The sequence below is a fragment of the Oncorhynchus mykiss genome, chromosome 30, assembly GCF_057628025.1.
Source record: "Oncorhynchus mykiss isolate SJ-2025 chromosome 30, ASM5762802v1, whole genome shotgun sequence".
In the NCBI taxonomy this organism is placed as follows: Eukaryota; Metazoa; Chordata; class Actinopteri; order Salmoniformes; family Salmonidae; genus Oncorhynchus; species Oncorhynchus mykiss.
This window is the reverse complement of record NC_143051.1, coordinates 26,108,301-26,119,736: the sequence shown is the minus strand read 5'-3', so window position 1 is coordinate 26,119,736 and position 11,436 is coordinate 26,108,301.

The window sequence follows — 11,436 nt, the reverse complement described above, 5'->3', positions numbered from 1 at the left end:
TTTTTGTATTGGGGACAGTAACATCAGTATTTACTGATGTATTTAAAAAATATATATTTGTTCAACTGCAAGTGCTGGTTCTGTTTTTTGAGGGGGGGGGGTCGAGGTGAGGAGGAGGATTATTTAAGATACTGTTTGAAGAGGTATTACAGACACCTTAATGCGGACTTTGAAATTATATTGTGAGCTAAACATAAAAATTTAATAATACATACAACTATTTTCCTTAAATTATATATTTTTTTTTGAGAACTAATGTTACTGTCCCACCAAAAACAAAAAAATACTTAAGCACATGTAATTTGTGCTTGAAACATTTAATTGAAATAGTGTAGAATTCCACTCATTCCTACGGAATACCACTCTTACTAGGGAGTGCCAATATGTGTCACGTTCTGACCTTTGTTCTTTTGTTAGAAGCTTTAGAGTGTTTTCTATCCAATAATAATTATTATATGCATATATTAGCAATTTTGGATAATTTTTTTTTCAGTTTACTAGGGGTACCCAATTTCTCCAAAGGGGGCGTAAATCTGCCATGCCCTCAAAAGGTTAAATGTATTGGCCACTGGTCGGCAATATTGTAAGTGTCCATGATACTTTAATAAAACTGAACACGACTCAATAGAAAAATAACAAAGTGAATGGAAACGAAAACCGAAACAGTCCTGAATGGTGACACAAACAACAAAACAGGAAACAATCACCCACGAAACACAGGTGGGAAAAGGCTACCTAAGTATGATTCTCAATATGAGTATTCGAACACAGCTCAGGTGTATATCTGCACGTCTAACCCAATATTGATTGCAACTAGATGGTCACTTTACAAGTAAAGTTGTGGAGCTTGCTAAAGCTCTTTAAAAAAAAAATTATTAGTGAAAGAAGTTTACAAAGTTGTACTTGGATTATATTATTCAAATAGTGAAATCCTTTTTAATTCCCATCAATTGTCAGTAGATTTCGTCAGTAGTTGTTGTCAGAAGTTGTGTGGTTGTGGTCAAAAGTTGTGTGGATATAGTCAGTAGTTAGATGTGTGGTCAGAAGTTGTGTGGTTGTGGTCATTTATTGTGTGTTTGTGGTCAGTAGTTGTGGTCAGTAAATGAGTGGTCAGTAGTTGTGGTCAGACGTTGTGTAGTTGTGGTCAGAAGTTGTGTGGTTGTGGTCACTAGATGTGGTAAGCAGTTGTGTGGTTGCAGTCAGAGGTTGTGTGTTTGTGGTCACTAGATGTGGTCAGAAGTTGTGCGGCTGTGGTCACTAGATGTGGTCAGCAGTTGTGTGGTTGTGGTTAGTAGAAGTGGTCAATAGTTGTGTAGTTGTGGTCAGAAATGGTGTGGTTCTGGTCAGTAGTTATGTTTTTGTGGTCACTAGATGTGGAGAGCAATAGTGTAGTTGTGGTCATAAGTTGTGTGATTGTGGTCAGTAGCTGTGTGGTTTTGGTCAATAGATGTGGTCACAAGTTGTGTAGTTGTGTGGTTTAGGTCAGTAGTTGTGGTCAATAGTTGTGTGGTCAGAGGTTGTGGACAGTAGTTGTGGTCACAAGATGTGTGGTTTTGGTCAGTTGTTGTGGTCAGTAGTTGTGTGATCATAATTTGTGTGGTTGTGGTTAGTAGTTGTGTGGTTGTGGTGTGTAGATGTGTGGTTCAGTTGTTTGTGTTGTTGTGGTCAGTAATTGTGGTCACTCTTCACTCTCCTCATAATGTTTGGGCTCTGTGTCTGTGTATCATAGCAACGTCTCCGTTGCAACTCAATGATGACACAGAGAGATGTTAATTTTTATTTATTTATAGTTTTTTTTATTTCACCTTTATTTAACCAGGTAGGCTAGTTGAGAACAAGTTCTCATTTACAACTGCGACCTGGCCAAGAATAAAGCAAAGCAGTTCAACACATACAACAGAGTTACACATGGAATAAACAAACATACAGTCAATAATACAGTAGAAAAAAAATCTACATTCAGTGTGTTCAAATGAGGTAAGATAAGGGAGGTAAGGCAATAAATAGGCCATGGTGGTGTCGTGTCTTTGGCTATGCCGGATTAAGTGATATGACATGCTATTCTATAAAATAATTTCTCCGTAATTAATATTACCTGATTAAGCTAATCATGTAAATGTAATTAACTAGAGAGTCGGGGCACCACAAAATAATATTTATAGAGCTGTTATCCTCCGAATAAACTCTTAAAGACCTAGTAATACTTTACATCAATAGCAGTCAATATTAATCGTCACCTTAATTCAATCTCATCTGAATGTTGTAAATTCTTGGTTCACGAACCCTGGCCAACAAGTTGAATCAGCAATACAAAATTGGGTTTAATTATTTATTTACTAAATACCTAACTAATCACACAGAATTACACATACACATAATTAATCATAACTTGATTACAAATTATGTCATAAAGGAAAACGTCTCTAGCGGGCGGAACAGATATGAGAGCTTGTTACACAAAAGAAAAGAGGCTGGGTTTGAGTGAAAGAGCGGGAATACTGAGGAACAAAGGGCGAAGCTGTGCTATCGTAAATACAGTATCTTATGCATTCTAAATTACTGCCCATTTGGAAAAGGAAAATGCAATAAATATTTACTCTTCAGTAGGTTGGTGGTAGATGGAAGGCCGTGTTAACAAACCGAGTCCTTTGAAGAATGTCTCTGGTGGTCAATTGGATACGTTGTAGTAACGTCGTTGTGTGATAGACGGGATACTCTGTTTGTTCCATCCTAACCATCGTTTGCAGCGGCTGTTGCTAACTCAACGGCTAGGAGGTATCACTTCTGTAGTGAATAAGAGTTCAAAGTTCATACCATTCGCAAGCAAAGCTCACGCTGATGTTGGCTTCGTTCTGTAGTCATTATCTGAACCATTCTGACATCGGACTGTCGTCCTCACATCCTCGGAACAGGAGGTTACATTGTCATCAAGGCTTTATATAGGAAGGGAGAGGAGGGCGTGTTTGAAAAGTTTTATAGCCCATGTCCCTTCACAGGGGCGGGCCACTGATTGAGCCTATCCCTAACCTTATGAAAACCCAAATCTCACATTATAGAAGCTAAAATCACATTTCATCCCATCACGAATAATTTCATATTCAAACATTTACATTTAACAACAATTCCAAGTGAATCCGATAACTCTGATGTGTAGACTTTCCACTGTAGAGTTTATGTCATCTTATCATTGATGAGCATGTCTCAGATGACGACCGAACTGACATCATATTCATTAAATACCACCGCATATGTTCAATTGGTCGGATTACCAGAATATAGTTAATTTCCCCCCACCTTCTGATGTTCCCAGAATCTCCATGTTGTTTGCAAATGTAACATCAGTAGGGTAGAGAGAGGAAAAAGGGGGGAAGATGTATTTATGACTGTCATAAACCTACCCCCAGGCCAACTTCATGACAGTGGTGAAGTAATTACAATATACCAATTAAACACTGGAGTGATTGATGTGCAGAAGATGAATGTGCAAGTAGAGATACTGGGGTGCAAAGGAGCAAGATAAATAAATAAATACAGTATGGGGATGAGGTAGTTGGATGGGCTATATTACAGATGGGCTATGTACAGGTGCAGTGATCTGTGAGCTGCTCTGACAGTTGGTGCTTAAAGCTAGTGAGGGAGATTTGGGTCTCCAGCTTCAGTGATTTTTGCAGTCATTGGCAGCAGAGAACTGGAAGGAAAGGCGGCTAAATGAGGAATTGGCTTTGGGGGTGACTAGTGAGATATCTGCTGGAGCTCGTGCTACGGGTGGGTGCTGCTATGGTGACCAGTGAACTGAGATAAGGCGGGGCTTTATCTAGCAGAGACTTGTAGATGACCTGGAGCCAGTGGGTTTGGCAACGAGTATGAAGCGAGGGCCAGCCAACGAGAGCGTACAGGTCGCAATGGTGGGTAGTATATGGGGCTTTGGTGACAAAACAGATGGCACTGTGATAGACTGCATCCAATTTGTTGAGTAGAGTGTTGGAGGCTATTTTGTAAATGACATTGCCGAAGTCGAGGTACGGAAGGATGGTCAGTTTTACGAAGGTATGTTTGGCGGCATGAGTGAAGGATGCTTAGTTGCGAAATAGGAAGCCTATTCTAGATTTAATTTTGGATTGGAGATGCTTAATGTGAGTCTGGAAGGAGAGTTTACAGTCTAACCAGAAATCTAGGTATTTGTAGTTGTCCACATATTCTAAGTCAGAACCGTCCAGAGTAGTGATGCTGGACGGGCGGGCAGGTGCGGGCAGCGATCATTTGAAGAGCATGCATTTAGTTTTACTTGCATTTAAGAGCAGTTGGAGGCAATGGAAGGAGAGTTGTATGGCATTGAAGCTCGTCTGGAGGTTAGTTAACACAGTGTCCAAAGAAGGACCAGAAGTATACAGAATGGTGTCGTCTCCGTAGAGGTGGATCAGAGACACCAGCAGCAAGAGCGACATCATTGATGTATACAGAGAAGAGAGTCGGCCCGAGAATTGAACCCTGTGGCACCCCCATAGAGACTGCCAGAGGTCCAGACAACAGGCCCCCCGATTTTACACACTGAACTCAATCAGAGAAGTAGTTGGTGAACCAGGCGAGGCAGTCATTTGAGAAACCAAGGCTGATTAGTCTGCCGATAAGAATGTGGTGATTGACAGAGTTGAAAGCCTTGGCCAGGTCGATGAATACAGCTGCATAGTAATGTATCTTATCGATGGCGGTTATGATATCGTTTAGGACCTTGAGCGTGGCTGAGGTGCAGCCATGACCAGCTCTGAAACCACATTACATAGCGGAGAAGGTACGGTGGGATTCGAAATGGTCGGTAATCTGTTTGTTAACTTGTCTTTCGAAGACCTTTGAAAGGCAAGGTAGGATAGATATAGGTCTGTAGCAGTTTGGGTCTAAAGTGTCTCCCCCTTTGAAGAGGGGGATGATCACGGAAGCTTTCCAATCTTTGGAAAGATGATACGAAAGAGAGGTTGAACAGGCTAGTAATAGGGGTTGCAACAATTTCGGCAGATAATTTTAGAAAGAGAGGGTTAATAGACGTCAGCATACCACTTTTTGTCACTCTAAACTCCAACAGACAATTTAGTTTTTATTGGTAGAAGCTATTCCTAATCCGCTCTTTTCCATCAGTGGGGTATAGCCCACCCTTCTCCTCAGAGACAGGCAAACTAGCATTGCTAGGCAACAGTAGCCTTGGCAACACTGCTGCCTTTTGACGAAAGCAAGAGAGATGCAGGCTAAGATAGTTAGTTTGCTCTTTAATATGAACTAAACACTGCACTCTGACCCACAAAACGACTTTGCTAGATTCATGATAGTGTTGTTAGACAAAGCAAGGAAAGTGAACTTCAAAACGTGATGTAGTTTGATAGGAAATTGCAGCTGTTGTTGGTAAATAATTAATCTGATCGCTTCTGACATGATTTACTGCATCTAGAAAGAGAGCAGGCAGCGGGTTCGTAAAACAGCTCTAGTTACAGATGATTTGACAAGCAAATAAGTCAGTGAAGGTTTCATGCCTTTGAATATGTTTCTAACTTGTTGGGTAAGTGGTCAAAATGGAAGCTGTTTGGAAAAAGGTGGAAGAAAAGGTGATAACACAGTAAATAAAACAACTGTACCGCAAGATCTGTAGTATTTTGGTTCCGCGAACAGATATGAATAGAGAAGTAGACGAATATTCCATACACTCTAACTTTGTCTTAACTGGTTGAGAGTAGTGGTCAAAATCGCAAAAATTTTCGGTATGCAGTTACTTAAACAGCTGTAACTTTTTTTCTAGAATATTATCCTTTGTTCAAACGCCAGATGTGAGTAGCAGAGAATTATACAAAGATGTGGACGCTTCTCGTAAAGTGGTCAAAGTAGCTGATTTGTGTCAAAAGTTGCATTATTCCATGTACAGAGAGAATGGCTGTTGGAAGTGATGTTGTCACAATGGAACAATGTTGCCAACTCCTCAGTAAGGAAAGTAGCTATTGGCTGTCTTAAAAGTCGCTAAATGACATCATCACTTAATTTGCCATGTGCATGTAATTGTGATGGATGCTGTAGGAGAGAGGAATAACGTCGTGGGAGAGACAAAAAGTAAGTAAAAAACACCCTAAATCTGTTTCTTCTGTCGATTCGTGTTTTTTTATGTCACAATTCCAACCCTCCTCCTTTATCCGGGCTTGGGACCGGAAAAAGTGACCCAAAAGAGACTGTGCCGGAGCTACTTGTTGTTTTTTGTTTTTTTGTTTTCTTAATTTGGTTTGGTTTTTAACCTTATGGTCCACTTAGGAGCCTACAACAAGTCACAGTAAAACATGAAATTATTTAACCATAACTTTTTTTTGTATACAATCTACATTAACAATCTAAATGGACCAAAAAGAGACAATAGAAAAAACTGCCAATGGCAATGTGAGAAAATTAGGGTAACTAGTTTGGCCCTAATTCAGGTTAAAAAATAAATACATTTACAGACCCCCCCTCCACACACACACAGGTTGTGCTGGCTCACAGAAAGAATGGGTCATCATCATTTTGGTAAAGGCTCGCTATGGCAGGTTCAGCAACTGAGGGAGCTGACTTAAATGAGTAAGCAGCTGATGTGCCAAAAAGCTGCAAGTCTCACCAGACAGCTTCAGTCCATATCGAATGTACAGGATGGAGTTAAGGGTCTGCAAGGACATTCGATTTCTAAGTGTGCTTTTTACCACACTCATCTGGCTGAATACTCTCTCGACTTCAGCATTCAAGTGTGGCAAGGACAACACAGAAACAGCAGCCATGGCAAGTTCTTGAAACTGGTTGATATCAGCTGCATCCCTGAACTTCCAAATCTCACTCCAGAAGCCCAGTGTGTTTTTGTCTCATTCCATTTACTAAGATGGATGGCACGTCATTGCTGGACAATCTTGTCTATCTCTGCAGGGGAGTAGCCAAGGAGCTTGGCTATTTTTTCTATTTATCCAGGGCGCTTATTGTGCTTTAGAGTTTCCTCCACATTGAAAACTGACATGTACTGCAATGCTTCGATGTTGCCCGGCAGTCTCACCCTCAACTCATTAGGGAGGGAGATGGTGAAGGCTACACAATGCTTCGATGTTGTCCGGCAGTCTCACCCTCAACTCATTAGTGAGGGAGATGGTGAAGGCTACACACCACTTTCGAACATTGTTTTCATCCTCAGGCGCAAGGTGGAGCTCAGCTGCCTTTGACTCAAAAAGGTAACCAAGGTACGATTTGCGACTGATGTATCCATCTATTGGCCCTTTGAGTACATCAACATTTGCCAGTGGATTCAGCACCCTGCTGCTCACAGACTTGATCAGGCTAACCAAGCTGTTAAATTATTACATTCATTCAGTTTATGGGTCTAAACATGGCCAATTCCCCCTGAAATAAACAAATATGACATTTCACACTCAAAATCACTGATTTAAACATACTGTATGTAAAGGCTAATGGATAATGGTAAAATGTTCTGTAAACTCTCTTGATCAAGTATATCTATAATCAAACAAAATTTCTATCTACTAAAAAAAAAAAAATGTGCTTATATATATTTAAAAATTCTTGGCCTACAAAATGAGGATAGAGTAAGTGTCACTTTCATACGTTGTATCACTTCACATATACAGTATAATACATCTGAGAGAAGAACTGTATGAGAAAGGATTTCTATCTCATTACTGTAATTTCCAGATCGACAACACAACCATGATCCCTTCCATATATCAGATTTGTCCATAGTTACCAAGCAACTATGTTCCAAAGGCATATTGTTGATAAAAACATTATAATGGAGCAAAATGAACACAAATTCAGATCCATGATCAACATTATCCTGTACAGGAGAATTTACTAAAGTGAACAAATACATAGACCGAAATAGATGGGTAGATAAGTGGGTGTTTTGTGAACAAGTAAGTAGTGGTGTAGTGCCAGTTGGCATTCAGCTCAGCTGAATAACTGTAATTACACGTCAAAACCTTCCATTTACCTGTTGTGCAATAGAATAGATTTGTTACCCAGAATCAAACGTCTGTCACGGGGAACTAAGCCTAAAGTAGTCTACATGACAACAACAATTACATGGTAGAGAGAGATCCATCCACTGTCAGTCCATTGAATAGGGAAAGGTAGGGTCAGTGTTATGGTAGATATTGGGTTGTTAAACTGTCATACTCTCGTAACCCATACTGTCTTAGTAGCTTGGAAAGGTCCACCATTTCCAGGAGCCAAGAAGGTACATTAAATATACCCTTGTTTGTTTTGGTATTTGAAATGGTTAACAAGATTTTGATAATCTGCTTCAGAGGAAACACCATTTAACACTTTTTCAACAGGACCATATTGTTTCCAATGGCAACTTGAATAAGGCAGAACCAGGGAGGGCCCATGGGCTAAATGCTTTGAGATGAAATACAAAACTACACAGGCATATAGATGGATCTCCAATATACATTATAAATAATAGCAATATAGGTTACTGCTGAAGAGCAAGCCACAATTTTATTGTCTTGTGTCTCCCCAGATAAGTACTCTACTATCCATTTTATACACCAGTGAGTGGAGTCTCTGGCGGAGTCCCAAATGATCAAAAGTTGTGATTATATAGGGAATTGGGAGCCATTTGGGACAGAGCCTATCATTTATCTAGTCATCTTTTTAACTCTCTTTTGAAGGAGGGGGTGGGGCATAATAGGTTGCAATCACTATTACAGAGCAATCGCTAGCACCGAATGTCTCAGAACCTGAAGCTGTATGATCACCTCTGGTAGATGTGCTGTAGGATTCCTCCTTTAAGCTCTACAAGGGACTCAATGGAAGTAATATAACAGGAACACAAAGCCTCACCAATCTAACAATTTGGTCTTCTATAAAAACCGGTTTCAATTTAAAGGACATTTTATGTCACATGCGCCAAATACAGCTGTGAAATGCTTACTTCGAGCCCTTCCTAACAATGCAGTAAAAAATACCAAAGGAATTAAATACACAAGAATGAAGCTACAGTGGGGCAAAAAAATATTTAGTCAGCCACCAATTGTGCAAGTTCTCCCACTTAAAAAGATGAGGCCTGTAATTTTCATCATAAGTACACTTCAACTATGACAAAGTGAGGAAAAAAAATCCAGAAAATCACATTGTAGGATTTTTTATGAATTTATTTGCAAGTTATGGTGGAAAATAAGTATTTGGTCACCTACAAACAAGCAAGATTTCTGGCTCTCACAGACCTGTAACTTTTTCGTTAAGAGGCTCCTCTGTCCTCCACTCGTTACCTGTATTAATGGCACCTGTTTGAACTTGTTATCAGTATAAAAGACACCTGTCCACAACCTCAAACAGTCACACTCCAAACTTTACTATGGCCAAGACCAAAGAGATGTCAAAGGACTCGAGAAACAAAATTGTAGACCTGCACCAGGCTGGGAAGACTGAATCTGCAATAGGTAAGCAGCTTGGTTTGAAGAAATCAACTGTGGGAGCAATTATTAGGAAATGGAAGACATACAAGACCACTGAATCTCCCTCGATCTGGGGCTCCACGCAAGATCTCACCCCGTGGGGTCAAAATGATCACAAAAACGGTGAGCAAAAATCCCAGAACCACACGGGGGGACCTAGTGAATGACCTGCAGAGTGCTGGGACCAAAGTAACAAAGCCTACCATCAGTAACACACTACGCCGCCAGGGACTCAAATCCTGCAGTGGCAGACGTGTCCCCCTGCTTAAGCCAGTACATGTCCAGGCCTGTCTGAAGTTTGCTAGAGAGCATTTGGATGATCCAGAAGATTGGGAGAATGTCATATGGTCAGATGAAACCAAAATATAACTTTTTTGTCAAAACTCAACTCGTCATGTTTGGAGGACAAAGAATGCTGAGTTGCATCCAAAGAACACCATACCTACTGTGAAGCATGGGGGTGGAAACATCATGCTTTGGGGCTGTTTTGCTTTAAAGGGACCAGGACGACTGATCCGTGTAAAGGAAATAATGAATGGGGCCATGTATCGTGAGATTTTGAGTGAAAACCTTTCAGCATGACAATGATCCCAAACACACCACCCGGGCAACGAAGGAGTGGCTTCGAAAGAAGCATTTCAAGGTCCTGGAGTGGCCTAGCCAGTCTCCAGATCTCAACCCCATAGAAAATCTTTGGAGGGAGTTGAAAGTCCGTGTTGCCCAGCAACAGCCCCAAAACATCACTGCTCTAGAGGAGATCTGCATGGAGGAATGGGCCAAAATACCAGCAACAGTATGTGAAAACCTTGTGAAGACTTACAGAAAACGTATTGAGAAACTTTTGTTATTGACCAAATACTTATTTTCCACCATAATATGCAAATAAATTCATTAAAAATCCTACGATGTGATTTTCTGGATTTTTTTACTCATTTTGTCTGTCATAGTTGAAGTGTACCTATGATGAAAATTACAGGCCTCTCATCTTTTTAAGTGGGAGAACTTGCACAATTGGTGGCTGACTAAATACTTTTTTGCCCCACTGTATATACAGGGAATACCAGATCAATGTGCAGAGGTACGAGGTACTTGAGGTAGACATGTACATGGAAGCAGGGTAAAGTGACTAGGCATCAGGATAGACAAAACTAAAACAAAGAACAGAGTAACAGCAGCAAATGATGAGTGAATGTGTATATGTATGCTTGTGTGGGTTGTGTGTCAGTGGAGAGTGTGTGAACAGCGCCTTCAGAAAGTATTCATACCTCTTGACTTATTCCACATTTTGTTGTTACAGCTTGGATTCAAAATGGATGAAATGTATTTTTCTTACCCATCTACACACAATACCCCATAATGACAAAGGGAAAACGTGTTTTTAGAAATTTTGGCAAATGTATGGAAACTGAACTATATCTCACACCCTTATTCCATACTTTGTAGAACCACATTTGGCAGCGATTACAGCTTTCAGTCATCTTGGGTATGTCTATATCATCTTTGCACATCTGGTTTTAGGGACTTTCTCCCATTCTTCCTAGCAGATTTTTTTTCCAGCTTTGTTAAGCTAGATGGGAGCGGCAGAGAACAGCAATTTAATTTAGTTCAGATTTGAAATTGGATTCAATTCTGGGCTTTGGCTGGGTCACTCAAGGACATTCACATTTGTGTTCTGAAGCCATTCCAGCATTGCTTTGGCTGAATGCTTGGGGTCGTTGTCCTGTTGGAATGTAAATCTTTGCCCTAGTCTGTCATTTGCACTCTGAAGCGGGTTCTCAAGGATTTGCCTGTATTTGGCTCTATTTAAAGCATCCTCATAGCGTGATGCTGCCACAACCATGCTTCACGGTAGGAATGGTGTTAGACGGGTGATGAGCTGTGCCTGGTTTTCTCCAGAGCCACATACGATTCCCAACATGGCAGCTTCTTGTCATTGTTGCTAGAGATCTGACCTTTCTGAAATCATAACACCACC